A 10,359-nucleotide genomic window follows, 5' to 3' on the forward strand; every position below is an offset into this window, starting at 1 on the left:
TATCAAAAGCAGTGGTAACTCTGATCTGGAAGAGAGCTCATTCATATACCTGACATACCACTTGCATTTCAAAAGTATTTTAATGGTCACATTTTGTTATGGCAGAAATATGTTTCTTGTATATTCACAAACGTACTTAGAAATATTTTATAATAAATATAACTAATTTGACCACTGCATAAACTGCATAATGTATTGCAGTAAGCAGGAAATAAATGCTTTTAGTAGTTTTCCTTTTAGAACTAGGTACTGCATCGATGAAGATTTTGTAAGGGGCTTGACTTCAGCTTAAGCAGCCGAGTGTTTATATATTTATAATATATAATGAGCACAAAATATTGAGACATTATGGTAATGACTGTTAACTCAGGGTAAACTGTGTGAAAACTGAAGGCCATCTTTCTCAGACTATGTTTTTTAGTTTTTTTTTTCCTTTAATAATTTGAACTCACAGAACTGTTCAGTATTGTCTATTCCACGTCAATCACAAAGAGAAACTTGAAATTTGTGTTTTTGTTTCAAGTGCTTCCACGTGTAATAATCTCACCTCTGATTTGTATCACTGTGAGTGTTTTAGTAAGTGATGTTAGAAACTGTAAGATACTGACAAACACATTTGATATTCCAATTCTAAAGCAGGCAGTTGGTCATTTTAACATTGACGTGACGTTTAATACCTAGCTGTGGTAAACGTAAAAACAAGGCTGCTTCACCAGTATATGTAGTGGTGTATCGACATGTAAGCACAGCGTACTAATGTGGTCAGAGTAATAGTCGTCTCCTTAAAACAGTCTTATCGTAAGCCATAGTAGCATTTGGTCATTACTAGATAACTTGCATCTCTCCTATGAAACTCTCAAACTGTTTTCTGTACAAACAGGACGCACGTTTGTTATGGTTCTTCTTACTTTCTGCTTAGGTATTGTATTTGTATAGCCTGATGGTTTTTTATTTAGAGTTTACACTGCCTTTGATTTTCAAGGGTAATTTTACAGCCTTAACAATTTTTCATTATTTTTAAATCAAGCGCCATGATGTTCAGGCTATTTGACAACTTACTGGGGTTTCTAAAATACTTGCTTTCATTCTCAGATTGTTTTTAACTAATCAGTTTTTAGCCATGAATGTTTACAGTTTAGTATTATTTTACAGGTTGTGGTCAGTGACGCGCACCCTTCTGCTACTCACTGCGCCACACAATAATTTAATTATTGTCTAAATCAGGTATACAATGGTGGATGTGGTGTCTGTTAATTGCTTTTTGTTTCATTTTAACCATTTGCCCCCAGTTATACTGAATTGGACTCGTACACAACTGCTACATTTGTCACTCGCTGTTTATCACTGTTCAAGAAATTGAAAGTATGTGTGGGGAGAAACGATCCTGCTCCATTTTGGAGTATACTGTTGATTATACACATCGTAATTTCACAAGGAAACTGTCCAGCGTAACTAATCCTGGTAAGCACTGGACAAATACAAGAACTCTGAATAAATGGCGTTCACAACAAATGGTACCGGAGTATCCCCAAACTGCTTTCAGCACAATCTGGCAACTATCCGTGTTGACTGACTGACAAGTGTGTGTGTGTGTCTTTATATTTTATATATGTGTACTTTGAATGTATGCGTGTAGAATACTAGCATATACATAAAGTATACATCTATAATATATATTCGTGTGGATTATTTAAATACCTATACTGTTTTATAACATATTTTATAACAGTGACACTTTCATTGATAAAAATGGAAAACTGGACAAATAACTTCATGTTTACAAGACAACTGTCAGTTTATTCCAAATGTTATAATTGTACATAATAAATATTGTGGAACCTTTAAACATTGTGAATTTTGTGTAAAGATTTAATTTTTTAATCTCATTGTTTAATAATGTAAAGTGAAACTGGGTGCGTTTTTTTTTTTTTTTTTGGTCCAATAACCTGGTAAATTGAAAAATATAAATGTTTATGGTTGGCAGACCATTTCTTTGTCAAATATAAATTACACATGTATTGTGTACACTGAAATAAAGAAACATTTAAAGTAAATGTACATTTTACTGTAAGTGGTTTACAGATTCACATTAGAAGAGAATAAGTTTTAAAACCAAGTGGCCCATAGTTGTATAAATGAGACATTATTAGGTCTAGGAGTAAGCTGCTGCTGTTTAGCTTTCACAGTTGGCGTTTAATTCTGTAAATTCAGCACATCTTCTCAGGAAATGAGTGTTAACAGCATTAATCTGGGCTGTGTGAAGTGCTCACTTTAACAAATGCACTAGCTTTTGTCTTTTTCTTTCTTTCTTTGCACCCAAACAGCAGTAAAATATGACGTGAGTGAGCCAACATAAGACCAACTAACTCCGGGCCTCAAACTCCAACCAGTTGTTTAATTAGGCTCTGATTCTTGTCATTAATTAAACGCGTTCTTCAATTCTATGGCTTGTTGCAGCTCTCATTGTGCAACAGCACACATTTCCAAATTTGTTGATTTTTCTCTTTTCTAAGAGCACCGCTAAAATGTTTTGGGGACCCGAGCAGATCAACATTCCTGAGACCTTCACCTTTCTTTATTTTCAGAGATTGTATTTTGGCTGATTTCGTATCTCATTATTGTTTAGCAGCTAATTAAGGGGTCTGAGTCATCAGGAGCAAGTCAATTAAAATTAATTGAAAAGAAATTAATTGGCAGCAAAAACAGGTCACTAATTAAGAAAAGGGTTAGAATGAAAACCTGCAGCCCCTGAGGCTCTCCAGGACGAGTTGTTGTTTAGTTGGGGACCCAGCTCTGGACAAAGATGCTTCCAGCAGCTGGTCTCCTATTCGAACAGCATGGCTTCATAGTTCCCAGATGATCACAGACTTGTTAATAGCAGAGGGGATGCTACGCAGTGCTAAACGTGGCTCTGTCACAAATTTTTCGAGAAGTGTTGCTGCCATCAAATTCCAAATGACTTTATTCTTTTCTTAAAATGGTACATTTTCACAACTTAAACATTTTGATATGTTCTATTGTGAACAAAAAATCACTTTATGAGATTTGTAAATCATTGCATTGTTATTTACATTTTAGACAGCATCCCAGCTTTTTTTTTTTTGGAAACTGTGGTTGTATTTATTTATTTAAAGAACTTCTGTTTAAAGCCAGATTTCACCCTGAGGACAAATAAAGTTCTGTCGACAGTATCTCATGGAGTCCCAAATGAGGCACATTACTGGCATTGTGAGGGAGCGTTAGTTACGGCACTATGGCCATGTGGCAGGATTCCCCAAGGGTGGTCCGGCTTGCAGGATCTGACCCAAGCAGCTGGACCAGGCCAAAGGGATGCCCACGTAACACTTGGCTGTGGCAGATAGAGGGTCATTTCCGGAGGGTGGCCCTGGACTGAGTGTCTGCCTAGGGGGTTGCCAGCCAGGATCCCGAGCTGTTTTGTCATTGGTGAGTGTGGCAATGTGCTGTACCAGTGCATGGCCCCCAACCTGACCTCACCTACAGTATCTGTCTTCCCCTTTACAAGGCTGCACACGGAGTCCATGATGGGCACTGACCGGGCAACCACAGGATTTGGAGTCCAACAGATCAAGCTGCTTGGAAAGCAAAAGTTTTTAAGGATAAGTTTGGCATTTTTCAAGATATTATTATGCAAGTTTATTTCTTGCCAATTGTGGTATATGTTAAATTGTCTCATAAAACGGGTTCAGAGGTGAAACCTTTTTTTATATACATTTGACTTGATTCTAACCTAGTTTTGAAAAACGTGACTTCCTTGTATGGAATGTTATTTGATTTCAATAAATTCAATGAAATGTTTAAAAAAAAAATGAAAAACACTTTGCCTGTTTTTGCAGCTTATAATGGGACTGAAGGGTAGGTGAAGGTAAAAGCCTTAAACCTTACCAAATACGCCCAGTTTGAAGCAGCAAAAGGTTTCAACTTATGAAAGCAAGCCTTCCACATTTATGGGGCATTCTCATGATAATGAAAGGAAACTAGAAATAATCATTTGATCACAAATTTTTGGAAGAGTTTTCTCGAGTTCACTTGTGTGCTCACAGCTGTCGTCATGGGTGGAATTATGACAACCTTACAAGCCCCCAGCAACAAGTTCTGTTCTGCATATAAACCAATGTTTGCTTCTGCCAGTGGCCATGTTCGGCCGTGGCTTGTAAAAACAGACAGAGACGCACTTAAATACCCTGCTCAAAAAAAATTAAGGGAACACTTAAATCACACATCGGATCTCAATGAACAAAATATTCAAGTGGAAAATCTTTGCGGAGTAATACCATGTAATTCGTTGAGAACAAAATGAATGGAAACCAAAAGCCATTGAGGACTGATTGAACATCACACCAAAAATCAAAGGCTGATCCAAACTCCTAATGTGTCTCAGTAGTGTGTATGCCCCCCACCGGCCTGTATGCACTCCACACAATGTCTGGGCATGCTCTTGATGAGATGGCAGATGGTGTCCTGGGGGGATCTCCTGTCAGACCTGGATCAGGGCATCAGTGACCTCCTGGACAGTCGGTGGCAGTACTTGGTGGTATCAGATGCACGGATACCTAACATCTCTCATTTGGATTCAGGTCTGGTTAATGTCCAGGCCAGTCAATGGTATGAATGCCTTTGTCATCCAGGAACTGCCTACACACTCTGACCACATGAGGCCGGGCACTGTCCTGCACCAGGAGGAACCCAGGGCCTACTGCACCAGTGTAAGGTCGGACGATTTCATCCTGGTACATATCCGCAGTCAGGGTAGTGTTGCCTAGCACATGGAGGTCTGTGTGACCCTCCAAGAATATACCACCACTGACCCACCGCCAAACTGGTCATGCTGGATGATGTTGCAGGCTGCATAGCGTTCACTTCTGTCACACGTGCTCAGTGTGAAACTGCTCTCATTTGTGAAGAGACCTGGGCACCAATGGCGGAGCTGCCAGTTGTGGTATTCTCTTGCAAAGACTGATGGGCTGTGAGTACTGGAGGACACGGAGGACTGTCATCGGGCCCTCATACCACCCTCTTGGACATTTGGTCAGAAACATATACACCAGTAGCCACCTGGAGGTCATTTTGTAGAGCTCTGGCAGTGCTGTTCCTCCTCGCACAAAGGAGCAGATACCAGTCTCGCTGCTGGGTTGATGTCCTTCTACAGCCCCGTCCAGCTCTCCTTGTGTAGCGGCCCATCTCCTGGTATCTTCTCCATGCTCTTGAGATTGTGTTGGAAGACCAAGAAAACCTTCTTGCAATGGCATGTATGGATGTGCCATCATAGAGGAGCTAGACTACCTGTGCAGCCTGAATTGGCTGGAGGTACCAGTGACAAGGACACTAACAAAACTAGAAGAGAATCAGTCAGGAAGGATAAGGAGAGAGCAACCACCACCTGCCAAACCATTCTCTTTTTGGTTATTGTCTTGCTGTTGCCTCTTCAGTCATCACTTTTATTTGAACCAAAGCAGGTGAAGTTGATTCATAATCTGTTATACTGCCTCACCGGAGAGATTGATGTCCCTGAAGCTTAACTGACTTGATGTTAGACTGGGATGATTAAGTGATCCCATCATTTTTTGAGCACTGTCTCATTATGAATTGGTGCTGCTAAAGTGACCCAAGTGTGTGCTCGCCCTGCAATGGACTGGTGCCTTGTCCAAGGACTGCTCCTGCCTTGTGTCCAATGCCTGCTGGCATACACTCCAGCTGCTTCACAACCCAACCCAGAATAAGCAGGTTAGGAAAACTGATGGATGCTCATCTTTTCAGTTCTTTCACTTGATTAAATACAACGTGCCTGCCCAATATTCTCCCTCACTAAAGCACATTTGTTCATTATCAGTCTAGCAGGTTTACAAAGCCTTAAATAATCTCACTCCATCTTATATTTCAGAATGTCTCTCACCTTACACTCCAAATCGTAACCTTAGATCTTCAAATGAGTGTCTTCTTAGAATTCCAAGAGCTATACTTAAAAGAAGTGATGAGGCGGCCTTCTGCTGTTAGGCACCTAAAATCTGGAATAGCTTACCAATAGAAATATGCCAGGCTAAAACAGTGGAGCACTTGAAAAAACTGCTAAAAACTCATTATTTTAACATGGCTTTCTCATAGCTTCATTTTAGTTTAACCCTGATATTCTTTATATGCATTTAAGACAGGACATACTTTACAAACGCAGTGTCCACAAGGCCTGCAGCATTGTGCAGGACCCCATACACCCCTCACATGGACTTTTCACACTTCTGCCATCCAAGAGAAGATACTGCAGCATCAAAGCCAGATCTGCCAGGGTTTTTACCCCAAACTGTCAGACTCCTTAACACCATGCTCCCCTCCGAGGATCTTCCACACGGCCTCAACCACCTCTAAAAACAGAACTTTTATACATGCAAGCCACTTTCCTGCAAAGACTAGTGTGCCTGTAGAAAAGAACTGGAAATCTCATACTGACCTCTAAGTATTTTGACATTCTTGATATCCTTCTGCTGTGAAACATTCTGACCTGTCATTGTTTACACGTCTTAAACAACTCTTATCATACTCTGATCATTTCTGTATTATCTATATCTATTATTTATTTATTATATTACATATCTATTGACTATACAGTATTTATGTATCTGGATTGCAAATATCATACATTACATCAATGTTCATATTGCTAACTACACGTCAATATTGCTGCTACTTCTTTGTCTTGTCTTTGCACAATGTCTTGTTTGTGTTTTAATTTCACATTTAAATTTTAATTCTGTTTTTAATTTATTATTTGCACGTCATGTTGTTACACTGTAGACGTAATTGCGAAGCTCAGTGTCCATCTGTACACCTGTATTTTGTTGAGATGACAATACAGTTCACTTTGACTTCTTTTTTTGGTTTTCTGAGGTGGCGATCTGCGCCACCATCACCTGATCACAGCACCGTGATGTCCCTATAGGGTGGTCCAGATCTAATTATGCAATTTTCATTACGCTATAACTTCATTTTTTTTTTTACATAGAAAATAACTCGAAAAATCCAGGACCTTCGAGAATTGTGCGAACTGACGACACAAAGAATCGTCTTCGCTCCGAACTGGAATCGTCCCCACATAAATCAAAGTCATCCAGACGATCTGGATCTGCATAAGTAGATCTGGACCACCCTGTACATTGATGGATTAAAGGCCAGAAGTCCACGTGGCTGTCATCATCAAGCTCTTCTATGTGAACCCTGAATACCATGAGGACTGATTGAGATCATTTATGTTAGGTAGACTGCCTAGAGGGGGCTGGGTGGTCTCATAGCCTCAGAACCCCTGCAGATTTTGTTTTTTTTCGCCAGCCGTCTGGAGTTTGTTTTTTGTTTTTTCTGTCCTCCCCGGCCATCTGACCTTACTTTTATTTTATGTTAATTAGTGTTCCCTAATTTTATTTCCTTATATATTTTGTCTTTCTTCATCCCATAAAGCACTTTGCATTACATCATTTGTATGAAAATGTGCTATAGAAATAAATGTTGTTGTTGTGGCTGCAGTAAGCACTTTTTGTAACATAAAGAAACAGCTTCCGTATAGTGAAAGAGTGAATGTGACTGTTAAATGTTCCCCTTTCAGTTCTTTTTGCTCAGTGGTCTATAGGACTGAGTCACCAACTCACATCCGCGCCTCAACATTCAATAATTTCAATAAGAGATGACTTTCCGAGGTGCCGATTTCCTCTTCCCTGTTCTGCAGACAGTAGTGGGGTCACTCTCCAGGGGGGCTAAAACGTTGCTGTGAATGAAAACTAACAGTTTAGTGGGCAAAGTTACGTGCACAGCTGGTCTCCTTTTAAATTTACCTTTGAAAAAACAATGTGGATACGCTGTTTTCCAATACATGTGTAATTTCAAAATGCCGATCAATACTCAGTAACATTTTTGGCTTGGAAAAATGGACACATTTGGTAAGTTTTAAGACATGTCCATTCAACTATGGACCCATGTACCCTTTAAACCCATTATAAGCTGCAAGAGCAGACCGCGATATTTTAAAATGTATGAGGACATTCAAAAGTTTCCGCACTTTTATATTTTCATTGGAAAGCGGTGAAGGTGGGAGGAGTTTAAAAAGTTGGGCATTAAAAGTTGAGTGCGATGCTGGGAAAATTGCATCATAAATGAAGGTGACTATGTAGATAGATAGATACTTTATTAATTCTAAAGGGAAATTCACAGAAATGTAGAAAGGTTATGTCATTTGTTTTGAAATTCTTAATAAATAGGGTTAAAAAAAGGGTGGAAAGTTATTGAATGTCCCTCGTATATTAAAAAATATAGAAAAAAGACCAAATCTATCCTTTAACATAATACAATAAATTAACTGTAAATGAAATACCAGAGTGAGGTCCCAGTGAATTAAACAATGAGGAGAAGAGATTAATGGCACAGCAGCCACTGGTGCTGCCTCACACCTTAGATGTTGGCGTTTGAAAGCCAGCACGGTCACTGCTTGTTTGGAGTTTGCATGTTCTCTCCAAGGACTCCATTTTCCTCCCTCATCCCACAGGCCTGTAGGTTTGGTGTATTGACAGGTGTATTATCTGCTGGGTGGTATTCTCCTTGAGAATGTGTTCTTCAAAACCTGCAACATGTAAAAATGATCATTTCTTTTAAGTGCTCACAGTAACAGATACTAATCCAAGCAAAATATGTCATTTTAAAAGTGAAGAAGACTCTAGTTTGATTTTAATCCTTCATACACCCCAAATAAAGCTGAGTAAAGGAAGCTCATGGAAGAGCGAATATCATAATGGGGTCTGTGCAAAGTAAAAGTAAAGAACACTTACGTTTCCTATTGCTGTCTGTGTCCAATCATGGAATACTGGCCCATTACTTGAGCACATTAAGCGTTTCTAGCCTGATGTGCTCTTTGCAGGTTCTTTTACAACATTTATAACTCGGCTTTAACTTGGCCATTCCAAAACAATGAATTCCTGTTTCCTCACCCATTCTATTATAGTCTTACTACATAAGCAAATTGTGTGTCTGTGCCAGCAAAGGACAGATGTTCAACCAGGCATTGTGTCTGGAAACAGTTATAAAATTCTAATGGGTCATAACATTTTACTTTTCCAAATTACCAATTATGGTGAAATAATTTTGGCTAACTTGATATTTACAAAGTTGTGGAAACTGAAATTCCCCGGAGCATCGCATATAAATGGCGTGTACGCACAAAAGTGTTGCATACGCCCGTTTCCACAATCACATCAAAAACTAAAATTGCCATAATGCTAAGCACATTTTCATGGCAGCCTCACACACCGTGCGTATGCACGTCTCTGCTCGGTTTTGTAAATGGGCAGTACCCAGCGTCAAAACAGTGCTGTTTCTGTGTAACTGCATATCATTTACAAATTTAAAGCATTTGATTGTAATCAAGCTGTGACAATATAACGTGCACAGAATGGCCAAACTGTTCCAACTTCCATGGCTGCTTTTGTTTTGTTAGAAGGCATCGCAAATGGGAGAATTCGAAAAGCGTGCGTGTACAGATTATACTGATTTCTTGTCCCATGATGACGACTGGCTTCTATGTCGATTTAGATTTCCAAGAGCTATCCTTATGGAGCGGTGTGCTGAATTGGGGCCGACTTTGAGGAACTGTGCTCTACCTGATCCTTTGCAAGTTCTGTCCACCGTTGGGTTTTTAGTCACAGGAGCTTTCCAACGTGAACTTGCTGACTGAGTGGGTATTTCTCTGTCATCACTGAGATACACCATGCCAGCTGTATGGAATGATGTATGGTATGATTTCCTTACACTGTGGTTGAACAAGCAAACATCAAAACACAGTTCTCAGCATCGTCCGGTTTTCCAGATGTAATCAGAATGGTCAACTGCACGTGCATTGCTATTAATACTTATGTAAATAGAAAGCATTTCCACTGTATTAATGTGCAAATTACCTGTGATGGTGAGATGGCCTGGCTCAACTCATGATTCACTCAATTTGAGAAATAGTAGTGTTGGGAACAAACTTGAAAATGGTGTGGTGGGTGATGGCTGGTTTCTCGGTAAGAGAAGATATTCAATATTACCCCTTTGGTCAAAATTGTAAGTTATCTGTATGATATAACCATATAACACAATTACTTAGGTAGCAGCTGGTACCCAATGAAGACGTGGCTTCTCACCCCGCTGGCCAACCTACTGACTGAACAAGAGCAACATTACAATGACCTCCAATCTCGGGCTTGGACAATGGTAGAATGTACCATAGGGCAGCTTAATGGCCATTGGCACTACCGGGGTAAGACTGGTGGAGTGCTGCTCTGTAGTCCACAGAAAGTGTGTCACAATGTGCAATCATGGTTGGCCTGTACC

The sequence above is a fragment of the Polypterus senegalus genome, chromosome 14, assembly GCF_016835505.1.
Source record: "Polypterus senegalus isolate Bchr_013 chromosome 14, ASM1683550v1, whole genome shotgun sequence".
In the NCBI taxonomy this organism is placed as follows: domain Eukaryota; kingdom Metazoa; phylum Chordata; class Cladistia; order Polypteriformes; family Polypteridae; genus Polypterus; species Polypterus senegalus.